The sequence below is a fragment of the Ornithorhynchus anatinus genome, chromosome 4, assembly GCF_004115215.2.
Source record: "Ornithorhynchus anatinus isolate Pmale09 chromosome 4, mOrnAna1.pri.v4, whole genome shotgun sequence".
Classification (NCBI taxonomy): domain Eukaryota; kingdom Metazoa; phylum Chordata; class Mammalia; order Monotremata; family Ornithorhynchidae; genus Ornithorhynchus; species Ornithorhynchus anatinus.
Genome location: NC_041731.1, coordinates 20,659,976 through 20,676,276, shown reverse-complemented (window position 1 = coordinate 20,676,276; position 16,301 = coordinate 20,659,976). Strand labels below are relative to the sequence as shown.

Here is a 16,301-nt window from a genome sequence, read left to right as displayed (position 1 = left end):
CCCAATCTGAGTGTGAGAACAGAGAACAGAACCATCCCTTTCAGGGACTTCCCTCTCCCGCGGCTTCTTTTCAAGATGTCTCATTTAGGTTGAAATGAAGACCATGTGTTGGGGAAGAGATAAGCGCATGAGGGTGATGTGAGGCTGATGTGGACGCTCTTTAAGCACATAATAATTATGGTATTTGTTAAGTGCTTACTCTGTGCCAGTAATTTGGGGAGGTACAAAAAGATTGGGTTGGACACAATCCCCGTCCCACATGGGGCTCACACTCTTAATCTCCATTTTACAGATGAGGGAAATGAAGCACAGAGTTGCCAAGTGACTTGTCCAAGGTCATAGGGCAGACAAGTAGCAGAGCCAGGTTTAGAACCCAGGTCCTTCTGACTCCCAGACCTGTGCTCTATCCCCTAGGCCATGCTGCTGCTTCAGGGGCCAGGCCCTTGGAACCTGGCCTTAAGCCTGAACCAAGAAAATCCTCAGGTTGTAAGTACCTTGTGGGCAGAGAGCAGGTCTATCTACTCTGTGGTATTCTAGTCTCCCAAACATTTAGTACAGTGCCTGCACACAATAAGGGCTCAATAAATGCCTCTGATGGATTGATTGGGGCAATCTATTAGAGAAGCATTGTGGTCTAGTGGAAAGATCCTGGGCCTTGGAGTCAGAAGCAGTGGAGTAGATATAAGATAATCAGGTCGGATAGGGTCCGTGTCCCAGATGGAGCTCACATTCTTGATCCCCATTTTACAGATGAGGCAATTGAGCTACAGAGAATTGAAGTGACTTGCCCAAGGTCCCACAGCTGGCAATTGCTGTAGCCACAGCAATCCTTTTTTTCATGGCATTGCTAAGGGTGTACTATGGGAGGCAGAGGAGGAGAGCCCACGAAGGAGACTGAGAATGAATGGCCAGAGAGATAAGAGGAGAACCAGAACCAGAACCAGACTCAGTGAAGCCAAAGGTGGATAAAGTTTCCAGGGGAAAGAGGTGGTCCACAGTGTCAAAGGCATCTGAGAGGTCAAGGAGGATTAGGATGGAGTAGAGGCCAGTGGATTTGGCATGAAAGAGGTAATATTTAATATTTATACTCAGTCACTCACTAAATCCTAATGTTGGTATTTGTTAAGCGCTTACTATGTACAGAGCACTGTTCTAAGCGCTGGGGTAGACCCAGGGGAATCAGGTTGTCCCACATGGGGCTCACAGTCTTCATCCCCATTTTACAGATGAGGGAACTGAGGCACAGAGAAGTTAAGTGACTTGCCCACAGTCACACAGCTAACAAGTGGCAGAGCTGGGATTCAAACTCATGACCTCTGACTCCAAAGCCCGTGCTCTTTCCACTGAGCCACGCTGCTTCTGGTCCTACCTTCTCAACATCACTAAAATCCACCCTTTCCTCTCTATCCAAATTGCTACCATGTTAATAAAATCAGTCATCCTATCTCTCACCTGGATTAGTGCATCAGCCTCCTTGCTGACCTCCCAGCCTCCTGCCTCTCTCCACTCAAGTCCATACTTCACTCTGCTGCCCGGATCATTTTTCTACAGAAACATTCAGGCTATGTTTCTCCACTCCTCAACTCCAGTGGTTGCCATTCTACCTCCACATCAAACAAAAACTCCTAACCATTGGCTTTAAAGCACTCCATCACCTTGCCCTCTCCTACCACTTATATATTTTCGTTACCCTATTTATTTTGTTAATGAATTGTACATCGCCTTGATTCTATTTAGTTGCCATTGTTTTTACGAGATGTTCTTCCCCTTGACGCTGTTTAGTGCCATTGTTCTTGTCTGTCTGTCTCCCCCGATTAGACTAAGCCCGTCAAACAGCAGGGACTGTCTCTATCTGTTGCCGACTTGTTCATCCCAAGCGCTTAGTACAGTGCTCTGCACATAGTAAGCGCTCAATAAATACTATTGAATGAATGAATGAATACCACACCTCACTCCTCTCCTTCTACAACCCAGCCCACACACTTCACTCCTCTAGTGCTTACCTTCTCACTGTGCTTCAATCTCACCTATCTTGCAGCTGACTCCTTGCCCACATCCTGCCTCTGGTCTGTAAAGCCCTTCCTCCTCAAATCCAACAGGCAATTTCTCTCCCCCTCTTCAAGGCCTTATTGAAGGTACATCTTCTCCAGGAGGCCTTTCCTGACTGTGCTCCCCTCGTTCCTCTTCTCCCATTCTGTTCTGCATTGCCCTGACTTGCTCCCTTTGTTCTTCCCCTATCCCAGCCCCACAGCACTTATGTACATATCTGTAGCTTATTTATTTTTTTAATGTCTGTCTCCCCTGCTCTAGAATATAAACTCACTGTGGGAAGGGAATATGCCTCTTTATTTTTGTATTTTATTCTCCCACGTGCTTAGTATAGTGCTCTGTGCACAGTAAGCGCTCAATAAGTATGATTGAATGAATGAATGAATTAATTAATGAATTAATGAAGTGCTTCTCTAAGACAAGTTCATTCATTCATTCAATAGTATTTATTGAGCACTTACTATGTGCAGAACACTGTACTAAGTGCTTGCAGTGTACAAATCGGTAACAGAGACAGTCCCTGCCCTTTGACGGGCTTACAGTCTAATCGGGGGAAGTGACAAGTGAAGTGACTTGCCCAAGATCACCCAGCAGACAACTGGTGGAGCCAGGAATGGAACCCAGGTCCTTCTGTTTCCCAGGCCTGGGCTCTAGCCACTAGGCAACACTGCTTCCCAATGGAGGATAACTAAGCTTTCATTGCAGATTGGAGTTGTTTCTATAGGCTGTCTGGAGATGAATTCTTTGCTTCTGTGCTTGGAATAAATCATGGTTGGATTAAATGCCCCAATTCACTGGCCAGCAATGCCTGAGAAATGCATTTTTATTATTCACAGCTGGGATATGGCTGCGTTGCCCATCATCTAACTTTTGGAACTCAGCTGGGAGCATGTCAGGGGCTCCAATTCCTGCGCAAGATAGCTCAAGCTTTGCCAGTTCCTTTCCTCTGCCAAGGGAAGACAGGCTGGGATTGGAAAGGAAGCACGAGCTGTTCTCTTGGAAAAGTCTTCCCTCCAGCCTGCACGTTTCTGGGATACTTGTGGGCGGTCTCTGGGCTAAAGAAGCAGCATGGTGTAATGGATAGAGCACTGGCCTGGGAGTTAGAAGTCCCTGTGTTCTAATTCTTCTCCACCACTTGTCAGCCTATGACCTTGAACGAGTCACTTCACTTCTCTGAGCCTCTGTTCCCTCATCTATAAATTGGGATGGAGACTGTGAGCCACACATGGAACTGTGTCCAACCTGTATTGCTTGTATCCACTCCAGCATGTAGTACAGTGCCTGGCACATAGTAAACGCTTAACGAATACCATCATTATTATTATTAGAGGAAAGTGAGGGAACGTGGTCAGTTCCTCTCTTTATGCCCCAGAACAGCTGATGTTGTACGGTTAAAGCTCGTTATGGGCAGGGAATGTATCTGCTAATTCTGGTGGGACTCTCCCAAGCACTTAGTACAGTGCTCTGCACATAGTAAGCACTCAGTAAATACCATTGAGTTATTGACTGATGGCTTGTGTTCTGAAGGCCACTCAACACGCAAATTCATAGAGAGTTGTCAGTTTGAGGCAATCGTGCTTTTTTATGGTATTTGTAAAGTGATTACTATGTGTGAAACATTGTTCTAAGTGTTGGGGAAGGTACAAGTTAATTAGGTTGGATACAGTCCCTGTCTCGCCTGGGGCTCACAGTCTAAGTAGGAAGGAGAATAGGTATTTAGCACCCATTTGATGTATGAGGGAACTGAGGCAAAGAGAAGTGAAGCGATTTGCCCAAGGTCCCCCTGCAGGTAATTGGCAGAGCGGGTTGAGAAGTAAGGTTCTCTGGCTGCCAGGACCAGGTTGTTTCCTCTAGACCATGCTGCTTTTCTAGTGTATTCCTTAGCATTCCTGCTGTGGATGAATCCAGCCATAAATGAAGAAGCCAGTGAACTAGAAGCGTATTTTAAAGATCTCTCTGGTCCAGGAAACATGGGCTGTAGAAATCCCTCACAGACAGGAAGCAGTGTGGCCAAGCAGAGAAAGCCCAGGCCCATGAGTCAGATGGACTTGGGTTCTAATCCCAGCTCTGTCACTTGTCTACTGGGTGACCTCGGGCAAGTCACTTCACTTCCCTGTTCCTCAGTTACCTCATCTGTAAAATGGGGATTAAGACTGTGAGCCCCAAGTGGTTCAACCTTTTCTCTACCCCAGTGCCTGGCACATAATAACCATTTAAAAATAACATTAAAAAAAGGTTGGGAACTGTCAGATTGGGGGGAAAGGAAAACATGATGGTATGAGCCTCAGCCTTCCAAATCACTAGAGAGCCAAAGAAGAGAAGCAATGTAGCCTAGAGGAAAGAGCCCTGGCCCAGGAGTCAGGGGATCTGGATTCTATTCCCAGCTCCGCCGCTTGCATGCTGGGTGACCTCGGGCCAGTCATTCACTTCTCTGTGCCTCAGTTACCTCAACTATGAAATGGAGATTAAGTCTGTGAGCCCCATGTGGGACGTGGACTGAGTCCAACCTGATTAGCTTATATCTACCCGGCGTTTAGTATGGAAGGGCTTAACAAATATCATTAAAAAAGGACTTAGTACAGTGTTCTGCACACAGTAAATGCTCAATATATGCCATTGATTAATTGACTGATTGATTAAGGGATGAAGAGGGCATTTTTAAAAAACATGTGACTCCTTTAAGTCAACTCACTCCATTTCTTAAATTCCCCAAATCAGAATCCACATAGGGCTCACGTTCTAATAGGAGGGAGAACAGGTATTGAATCCCCATTGTAAGCTTCTAATGGGAGCACTGTCCTTGCGTTGATTCAGTCATGAAACAAAATAGGGGAGACCAAACTGGGGAGAACAGGAGGGTGAGAAAGAAAGCTGGTGAAAATAAACAAACGAAAAATGATACTGCTATGAAAAAAATGTTTCTACTCCATTGTCTTCCCTTCTAGAATGTGAATTGGTTATGGACAGGGAATATGTTGGCTAATTTTGTTGTGTTGGACCCGTCCACCACCCCCAGGCACTCAGTACAGTGCTCTGCCCACCATAAGTGCTCAGTAAATACCACTGATTGATTCACTAGAGGGTTGGTCTCAGTCTCCAAGGCTTCTAGGTTTCCAGCAAGGGTCAAACCATCAATCAATCAGTCGTATTTATTGAACTCCTTCTTTGTGCAGAGCACTGTAGTCATGTTCCCTGCCCACAAGGAGTTTACAGTTAAGAGCAGGAGGCAGACACAGATATAAATCAATGAATTATATATATGTACATAAGTGCTGTGGGGCTCAGGGATGGGGGAATTAAGAGTCTAAATCCTTGGGCAAAGATGACTTCCCAGACTAAGCACCCCTCTTCCTCGGTTCCCCCTCTCCTCCCCATTGCCCTGACTCGCTCCTTTTGCTCTACCTGCCTCGCAGCACTTGTGTTTATATTAATTCTATTAATTTTTTATTAATGATGTGTATATATCTATAATTCTATTTATAATGATGTTACTAATGCCTGATTACTTGTTTTGTTGTCTGTCTCCCCTCTTCTGGACTGTGAGCCCAATGTGGGCAGGGGGATTGTCTCTATTTGCTGCTGAAATGTACTTCCCATGTGGTTAGTACAGTGCTCTGCACACTGTAAGCACTCAATAAATATGATTGAATGAAAGAATGACTTGAAAGGGAATGGGAGACGAAGAAATGAGGGCTTAATCTGGGACAGTCTCTTGGAGGAGATGTGCCTTTAATAAGGTTTTGAAGTTGGGGAGAGCCATTGTCAGATATGATTAGGGAGGGTGTTCTAGGCCAGAGGCAGGACTTGGGAAAGAGGTCAGCATTGACATCGATGAGTTTGAGGTACTGTGAGTAGGTTGGAGTTAGACAAGTGAAGTGTGCAGGCTGGGTTGCAGTAGGAGAGCAGAGAGGTGGGGTAAAAGGGGGCAAGGTGATTGAGTACTTTAAAGCCAATGGTGAGAAGTTTTTGTTGATGCAGAGGTGGATGGGCAATCACTGGAGAGTCGTGAGGAGTGGGGGAGACATGGACAGTGTTCCCATTGGTCTAAGCACCAGGGATGGACAGTCAGTCTGCCTCGGTCTTGTCCCTGACAGGCTAGGGGTGGGTTATTCCCTCGGGCTGGGTGTGATGGTAGTGACTCCAGCCTTCAGCTGCCCTCTGTGGACCCCAATGCTAGAGGGGCAAGAGAAAAGTTGTCTGAGATTAGAGTTGATGGTAGGGCCCAGAAATTACAGTTGATTTTTAGGCAAGTATATGCGTGTCCCTTTTATGGATTTTCTGTGCCTAAATGTGGCCTTCAGAATAGATTTGTGGTGATCAGGAAAGTCATTTGCTCAGTAGTATTTATTGACTGCTTGCTGTTTACAGAGAACTGGACTAAGTGCTCATGAGAGAACAGAGTTGGTAGACACAGTCCCTGCCTACACCGAGCTTCCAGTCTAGAGAAATAGTCTACAGTCGGTCAACCAATCAGTGGTATTTATTGAGCGTTTACAGTATGTGAAGAGTACTGCACTAAGTGCTTGGGAGAGGACAGTGATTTGGTAGGCACATTCCCTGCCCATAGCAAGTTTGTAGCCTAGAGGAACAGTCTATCTTGAATCAAACAATTAATGGTATTTATTGAGCACTTACTGTGTACGGTCAGTTAATCGTATTTATTTTTTCAATCATTCATTCATTCATTCATTCAATTGTGTTTATTGAGTTTTTACTGTGTGCAGAGAACTGTACTAAGCACTTGGAAGAGAACAATACAACAGAGTTGGTAGACACTATCCCTTATGTCAAGGAGCTTACCATTTAGTAAGCAGCGTGGAAGCACAGGAAGTGGGGAAGCAGCGTGGCTCAGTGGAAAGAGCCTGGGCTTCAGAGTCAGAGGTCATGGGTTCAACTCCCGGCTCTGCCACTTGTCAGCTGTGTGACTGTGGGCAAGTCACTTAACTTCTCTGTGCCTCAGTTCCCTCATCTGTAAAATGGGGATTCATTGTGAGCTTCACATGGGATGACCTGATTACCCTGTATCTCCCCCAGTGCTTAGAACAGCACATAGTAAGCGCTTAACAAATACCAACATTATTATTATTATTATTTAGTGGGAGAGAGAGAGATTACAATAAATTACATTATAAGAATGCTGTCTTCCTGGGGGGTTAAGGGAATATCAATGTTTTTAAGGGTTACAAACCCAAGTGCATAGGAGAAGGAAAGAACTGATAGATGCAATCCCTGCTCATAAGAAGCTCACAGTCTCATCATCTACCCCTTACTCACTTCCTCCCCTGACCTGTAACACCCTTTTTCTTCATGTCTGACAGACTACCACTCTCCCCACCTTCAAAGTCCTATGAAAATCATTTCTCTTCCAAGAAGCGTTTTTCTTATGGTATTTGTTAATCAATCAATCACATTTATTGAGCACATACTATGCACAGAGCATTGTCCTAAGCACTGGGGAAGATAAAGGTAATCAGGTTGGACATAGTCCATGTCCCATGTGGGGCTCACAGTCTGAATCCTCATTTTAGAGAAAAGGTAATTGAGGCCCAGAGAAGTGAAGTGACTTGCTCAAGATGACTTAGCAGATGAGTGGTGGAGGCAGAATTAGAACCCAGGTCCTCTGCCTCCCAGGTCTGGTTCCTAGTCTATGTTGCTCCTGGCCACCCTGCTACTGGGACCATCTAAGACACAATCAAATGTAACTGGACCAGGAACGTCCCCTAACACTGGGAAGAATTGATCAATCAATCAATTAATCTTATTTACTGAGTGCTTACTGTGTGCAGATTACTGTACTAAGTGCTTGGGAGAGTCAGATATAACAGAGTTGGTAGATACATTCCCTATAATGATACAATTTAAATTGGAAGCAAAGCACACTGTGAATCAGAAGCAATCAACAAATCAATCAATTGTATTTATTGAGCACTTCCTGTGTGCAGAGCACTGTACTAAGTGCTTGGGAGAGGCAATATAACAGAGTTGGTAGGCAAATTCCCTGCCCACAAGGTGCTTACAGTCTAGAAGGGGAGACAGACAAGAATATAAATTATAAATTACAGACATGTGCATAAGTGCTGTAGGGCTGAGGGGGTGAGTGGGGGGTGAATAAAGGAAATAAATCAGGGCAACACAGAAAGGAGTGGGAGAAGAGGAAATGAGGAGTTAGTCAGGGAAGACCTCTGGGAGGAAATGTGCCTTCATTAAAGCTTTGCAGGTGGGGAGAGCAATAGTCAGATATGAAGAGGGAGGGATTAGCAAATTCACATAAAACAAAACCAACCAAGCCCCTTTCTCCTCTGTAGCATTTGCCTCGCCAACATAAAAGCCATCAGAAAAATCAAGGGGCAAAAGGGAGAGTTTGGGAGAGTCTTTCTGGTGCCACTTAATCCAGATCAGAACTCATCATTTAACCCAAGCCCCTATCATAACCCCATTTCCTCCTTCCCCCATTTCCTGGCAGAGGAGACCACCAAAGAATCTTTGGGATTCATGTGGTTGATCTTGCCATGGCCCCTGAGGTCAAAGTTGACTTTATAAATTTTGATGCAAATGAAAATATTTTTATATTTATATTCTAGGCTGCACTTTTCAAGGGCAACCGTGCAAGAAGCAGCATGGGCTAATGGATAGGGCCCAGGCCTGGGAATTAGAGGCCCTAGATTCTAGTCCTGGCTCTGCCACTTACCTGTTGTGTGATCTTGGATGGGTCACTTCACTTCTCTGTGTCTCAGTTCCTTAATCTGCAAAATGGAGATTCAATACCTGTTCTTCCTCCTACTTGTTGAAGGCACATCTCTTCCAAGAAGCTTTACCTGACTAAGCCCTCATTTCCTCTTCTTCACTCACTTTTGCATTGCCCTGATTTGCTCCCTTTATTCACCATCCCATCTAATTTATGTACATATCCATAATTTATTTATTTAGATTAATGTCTATCCCCCCTCTAGACTGTAAGCTCATTGCAGGCAGGGAATCTGTCTGTTATATTATTAGATTGTACACTCCCAAGTGCTTAGTCCAGTGCTCGACACACAGAAGGTACTCAGTAAATACAATTGATTGATTGATACATAGACTCTGAGCCCCATATGGTACCTGATCATATTTTCATTCATTCAATTGTATTTATTGAGCGCTTACTATGTGCAGATCACTGTTCTCAATGTTTGGGAGAGTAAAATATAACAATAAATAGTCACATTCCCTGCCCAAGATGAGCTTACAGCCTCATCTTGTATCTGCCCCACTATTTTATTACACTGCTTGGCACATAGAGCATGGGCCTGGTAGTCAGAAGGACCTAGGTTCTAATCCTGGCTCTGCCACTTCTCTGATTGAGCAAGTCATTTTACTCTCTGTGCCTCAGTTACCTCATCTATAAAATGGGGATTAGGATTGTGAGCCCTATGTGGGACAAGGAACTCTGACTAACCCAATTTGTTGTATCCACCCCAGCTCGTCCTACAGTGCCTGGCACATTGTAAGTGCTTAATAAATACCACAATTATTATTATAATTTTACAAATACCACAACAATAATGATGATGATTATTAACTGCACAACCACGATGCATATCAAAAAATGGGTCAGAGATCCTTGGACCAAACCAAGAAGGGGCTCTTGGGAAGAGGGTAGCTAGAGCATTATTGAGATGCTTGGGAGAATTTAGCCATTTAGTTTGGCTAGAAGATTACCAGTGAAGTGTGTGGGGAGGTGGGAAGTAGGGTATTAATAATAATTACGCTATTTGTTAAGTGCTTACTATGTGCCAAGCACTGTTGTAAGCATTAGGGTAGTTACAAGTTAATGAGGATGGACACACTCTCTTTCCCACATGGGGCTCACATTTTCCAGATGAGGTAACTGAGGCCCAGGGAAGTGAAGTGACTTGCCCAAGGTCATGCTACAGACATGTGGCAGAGCTGGGATTAAAACTCAGGTCCTTCTGACTCCCAAGTCTGTACACTATCCAGTAGGTCTTGCTGCTTTGCTGGATCTGGAGTTGGTCGAAGTGCGGCTGCAGTCTTGTAGGATTTCTGGTTGAGTAGCAGCTTTTATCAAAGTGGCCTTTCTAATCTGTCCCTCTGAACAATGTGATGCTTGTGACTCAAGGCACAGTGGTTGGGCAAGACGAGTCAACTAGTTCATTATTCTCCCCGATTCTCCCTTTAGAAAGTGTTGGCCAGGACTCTAGGTGGTTCCAAAAGGGAGTGGAAAATCTGTCCGCTCTTTGTGAATCAGTTTCCGGATGTAACAGCAGCCACGTGTGACCGTATTAGAAACATGTGTGACTCATGAAAGATCACTTGAGAGTAGAGGCTCAGAAGGGAACAGCACAACAGAGTACTGTTTATCATCTTCATTACGCTACGTTTTCAAGTGTTTCAGGTTAGCGAAGGACTGGATTTGGTTTCTAGGGGCAAGATAATCCCAGACCCTCTGAAGGTTGCTGGTAATCAATCAGTCAGCCAAACAGTGATATTATCGAGTGCTTACTTTGTGCAGAGCACTATACCAAGCACTTGGGAGAGTACAATACAATGATATAGCAGAGTTGGTTGACATGCTCCCTGCCCACAATGAGCTTACATTTCAGAAGGACAGTATTCAATCAGTGGTATTTACTAAGCACTTACTGTGTGCAGAGCACTGTACTAAGAGCTTGGGAAAGTCCAGTACAACAATATAACAGTGTTGGTAGACACCTTCCCTGTCCACAACAAGGTAACAAGTCTGTTACCAAGTCATCTACTCACTCTTATCAATATCAATCAGTCAATCAATGTTCTTACTGAGCACTTACTGTGTGCAGAGCATTTTACCAAGTGTTTAGGAAAGTAATGTACAACAGAGTTGGTAGATGTATCCCCTGTGCACAGTGAATTTACAGACTAGAAGAGGACAGACATTAAAGCAAATAAATAATTTATAAATATATACATAACTAAATAACCATTTATTATTATGACGGTATTTGTTAAACACTTACTATGTGCCAAGCACTGTTCTACGAGCTGGGATCGATACATGTTATTAAGGTGGGACCCAGTTTCTGTCCCACACGGGGTTCACAGTGGGGGAACAGGTATCAAACCACAATTTTACAGTTGAGGAAAATGAGGCAAAGGCAAATTAGGTGACTTGACCAAGATTATACAGCAAGCGTTTGGCAGAGCAGAATTAGAACCCAGGTCCTGTGACTCCCAGGCCCCAGTTCTTGCCATTAGGCCACTCTGCTACTCTTCAATTTAGTTATTTGCTGCAAGGTAGAAATTCAAGGCCGCTAGCACCTTATTTGCCCGGGAAAGATCTGAAATCTCCTGTGTAAGTTAGGTTTGGAGAATCTCAGAGAAAAATTAAAAAGGAGCATTTCTGAGACTGTAGAGTCCAAACAAGAATGAAATGCAAATTTGCCAGAACAACAAAAATTCTAGAAAGTCTGCTAAGTGGTTAGACACTTGTGGGTTCTTGGTACAGAAAATAATAATACTTATTATTATCCTCATTATTATTATCATTTACTGTTATTATCACTTACTGTTAATTTTACTAGGATGAGTTAAATACCTACTTTGTGCATAGCACTGGGGTAGACACAGTCGAGAATATGTTCTCATCCATAAGAAGTGTTCAGTGTAGAAAGGGTAGGATGGAGGGAACAGAAAAATTACTAATTTTCCAGCATCTAGACGGACTAGAATCCTTCCCTCACCCATTTCTTAGACCAGTGTAGCCTAGTGGACTGAGCACGAGCACGGGTGTCAGAAGGACCTGGGTTCTAATTCTTACTCCGCCACTTGTCTGCTGGGTGATCTTGGTTAAGTCATTTCACTTTTCTGGGCCTCACTTACCTTTCCTGTAAAATGGGGATCGAGACTGTGAACCCTATGTGAGACAAGGACTGTGTCCAAACTGAATAGCTTGTTCCTACCCTGTTTGGTACAGTGTTTGGCACATAATAAATGCTTAACAAATACCATAAAAAAAAATGAGACCCATGCAGATCAGAAACATGACTGTACTACCTCAGCACTTAGTATAGTGCCTGGCACATAATAAGTGCTTAACAAATACCATGATTATAAATACATTTGATTAATTGATTATTTAATGCTTACTGTGTGCAGAGCACTATACTAAGTGCTGGGTAAACTACAGTGTAACAGAGCTGATAGGCCTGATCCCTGTCCACAGTGAGAAGCAGCATGGCTCAGTGGAAAGAGCACAGGCTTGGGAATCAGAGGTCAGGGTTTCTAATCCTGGCTCTGCCGCTTTTCAGCTGTGTGACTTTGGGCAAGTCACTTAACTTCTCTGTACCTCAGTTACCTCATCTGTAAAATGGGGATTAAGACTGTGAGCCCCACGTGGGGTAACCTGATCACTTGTATCCCCCCATTGCCTAGAACAGTGCTTTTCACAGAGTAAGCACTCAACAAATGCCATCATTATTAATGAGCTACTTTTCCGGTAAGTGACCTTGGCCAAGTCACTTAATTTGTCTGTTCCTTAGATCCCTCATCTGTAAAATGGGGATTAAAGCTGTGAGCCCCACATGGAAGAGGGACTGTGTCCAACCTGATTATCTTGTATCTACCCCAGTGCTGAGTACAGTTCCAAGTACATAGTAAGTGCTGAACAAATACCATTAAAGAACAAAAGAAAAGACAGGAGAGAAAGGAAACAGCAAAACCTTTGGCATTCAGTTTCTGAAAAGCCTGTATTCACTGCCCAGTTTATAAGCAGTTTAGTGCTGTTTCACATCAGACCTTGATGATGGTGATTGTTTATTCAGAATGCAAACAAAAATCCCCTCCAGCATCCCATACTTTTGGCAAGATCCACAGAAAGTCATGTAGGATTTGGTCTTCAACTAACCATTACACTGGCACTGGATCTGCTTTAGAAAATTCCCTGGATAATCAATCAATCAATCAATCAATCAATCAAACATATTTATTAAGTGCTTATCGTATGCAGAACACTAAACTAAGCATTTGGGAGAATTAACTTCAATTAGACACTTTCCCTGCCCCAAATGAGTTTATGGTCAACCAGTCAATCAGGGGTATTTATTGATCACTTAGTGTGTGCAGGGCACTGGACTAAATGCTTGGGAGAATACAATATAACTGAGTTGGAAGACATGTTCCCTGGCCAACATCTTCACTTTCACGGTCTTGTCATGTCTTAAACTGTCGAGTCATTTCTGACCCATAGCAACACCACGGACATATCTCTTCCGGAACGCCCCACCCTCCATCTGCAATTGTTCTCGTAGTGTATCCTTAGAGTTTTCTTGGTAAAAATACGGAAGTGGTTTACCATTGCTTTCTTGGACGCAGAAACTCGAGTCGCCACCCTTGACTCTCTCCCATGCCACTGCTGCCTACCACAGATGAGTTTTGACTCGTAGCAGATTGCCTTCCACTCGCTAGCCATTGCCCAAGCTAGGAATGGAATGGGTATGCCTCTGCTTGACTCTCCCTCCCATAGTCGAGACTGGTAGAATACTGGAAACTCTCCAGGTGCGACCCTGAGAGGGGTCACTCTCAAGGACCCAAGGACAATTCAACCATCTCCTCAGGGTATCACCGGATTAAGAAGTTATGGTTGTGTTTTACCTCAACTACAATGCTCAAACTTCATCAACCCCACCATGACCCTTCAAGAACAGTGCTTGGGCATATAGTAAGTGCTTAACAAATGCCATAATTATTTTACAGATGAGATAAGTGAAGCAGAGAGAAGTAAAATGACTTGCCCAAGGTCATACAGCAGGATTAAAACCCAGGTCCTCTGACTTCAAGCCCGTGTTCTTCTCACTAGGCCACAACTCTCCTCTTAACGTTTATCTTTTCCCCCTAACTCCATTTGTCAGAGGTCAGGGTCTGATCCTTGGCACAAAGTAAGCACTTAACAAATTTCAGATATAACAATAATAATATTAATTAAATTTATACAATTAAGGACTTCGGGGCTGAGAAGATGTGCTAAAAGAAGCCCAGATTTCAGTTTAGAGGAAAATCCCTCCCATGGAAGGGAAGAAAGGTTAGAAGAGGAAAATTACAGGCCACAGTGAGCTGAAGGATTCACTGTTTTTTCTCTTATCTGATGGGTTCTTAGGTAATTTGGTTCGCAGTTGTTTGTTTTGGCTAAGTGATTCATCCAGTCTAGTAAGTCTTCTTACAATGGCTTTCCAGCAAGCACTTCCAAAGTGTTTCTGAGGGAGTATGTTTCTCCACAACATTCTTAGCTCCTGCCTATTTATTCCTCTCGAGCACTGAAAATATTGAGGGATGAAGAGCTCAGTTTCAAAGCCCAAGACCAGTTCAAAAGATGACTCACTAGATTCTGAACGTAGGAGTTCCGAGGAGCATGTACACTGCGTACAGCTGTGAACACAAGCTCTTTGCCCTCAGTTCAGTTTAGTCATTCTAGTTATTGTGATGGGGCATCCACAGACCCTCCTCCCCCACCCCCTCAAATGTAGAGTTGGTGGTAACAGTGACCTGTTACCCAGCCTCAGAATCCCTGCAGAAAATGCTCAGAGTGGGTGGTGTTCCATTAGACTAATGAAAAGTTCTCAGTCGAAGTGGTGTTATTGAGGAAGAAGTCATAAAAATATAACAATGATAAGAGTGATATTCTTTCAACATTTATGCAGTGTGCTAAAAAGCAAAGGGAATAGATTCCACCCATCAATCAATCAGTGGTATTTATTGAGAGTTTACTGGGCACAGAGCACTGGACTAAGCGCTTGGGAGAGCCCAATTTAACAGAGTTTGTAAACATGTTCCCTGACCACAATGAGTTTACAGTCTCAAGGGATAGTCTACAATCAATAAACCGATCGATGGCATTTATTGAGCACTTACAATGCTCAGAGCACTGGACTAAGCACTTGGGAGAGTATGATACAACAGAATTAAGATACATGTTCCCTGCCCATAACAAATTGGAACCAGTCCCAAATGGGGTTTACAGATTAAGGAATTGACAAGGTCTAGTGGAAAGAGCACGGACTTGGGCGTCAGAGGACTTGAGACCTAGTCCCACCTCTCCCACTTGTCTGCTGTGTGACCTTAGGTAAATTGCTTCACTTCTCTATGCCTCAGTTCCCTCAACTGCAAAATGAGTGTTGAGTATCTGTTCTTCTTCCTACTTACATTGTGAACCCATGTGAGGCAGGGACTGTGTCCAGCCTGATAACCTTGGATCTACTCCCGTGCTTAGAACAGTGCTTGATACATAGTGAGCATTTAACAAATACTATAGTTATCCATAATGTTTGAGGATCGTCAGATCCCATCTTTTGAAGAAGAGTTGAGAAGCAGTGTGCCCTAGTGACTTGAGCCTGGACCTGGGAGTCAGGGGATCTGCCTGACGCTGCCACTTGTCTGTTGTGTGACCCTGTACAAGTCACTTTACTTCTGTGGGCCTCAGTTTGAGAAGCAGTGTGGTTTAGTGGATAGAGCATGGGCCTGGGAGTCAGAAGGTCATGGGTTCTAATCCCAGTTCCGCCACATGCCTGCTGTGTGACCTTGGACTAGTTGCTTCACTTCTCTGGACCTCAGTTCCCTCGTATGTAAAATGGAATTAAGATTGTGAAGACTGTGCCTGCTGTGGGAAAGGTACTAACTTGTATCTACCCCTGCTTAGAATGATGCTTGGCACATAGTGAGTCCTTAACATGTACCGTAATTATTATTATATTATTATTCCCTCATCTGTAAAATAGGGGTTAAGACTATAATCTCCATATGGGACGTGGACTGTGTCTAACCTGCTTAGCGTGGATCTACCCCAGCACTTAGTACAGTGCCTGACACATAGTAAGCGCTTCACAAATAGAATTAAAGCAAAGACTTTAGGAGACTCCCACTTCTTCCTCCACTCCTCCCTTTGCCACCAACATGCTCATCCCACTGCCAGTACTTGGAAAGAGAAAACACCCCTAGGCTCTTCCAAGTGCTTAATATAGTGCTCTTCACATTCAGTAGTATTTATTGAGCGCTTACTATGTGCAGAGCACTGTACTAAGCGCTTGGAATGAACAAGTGGGCCACAGATAGAGACAGTCCCTGCCGTTTGACGGGCTTACAGTCTAATCGGGGGAGAGAGACAGACAAGAACAATGGCAATAAATAGAGTCAAGGGGAAGAACATCTCGTAAAAACAATGGCAACTAAATAGAATCAAGGCGATGTACAATTCATTAACAAAATAAATAGGGTAAAGAAAATATATA

General features: G+C 43.9%; 1 non-coding gene across 1 annotated transcript; it reads right to left on the bottom strand.

The window, feature by feature from the left end:
* Positions 1-13,458: 13,458 nt before the first annotated feature.
* Positions 13,459-13,596, bottom strand: LOC114811944. Its single transcript, XR_003759639.1, has one exon. It is a non-coding gene; the product is annotated as a small nucleolar RNA SNORA7 (small nucleolar RNA).
* Positions 13,597-16,301: the final 2,705 nt, after the last annotated feature.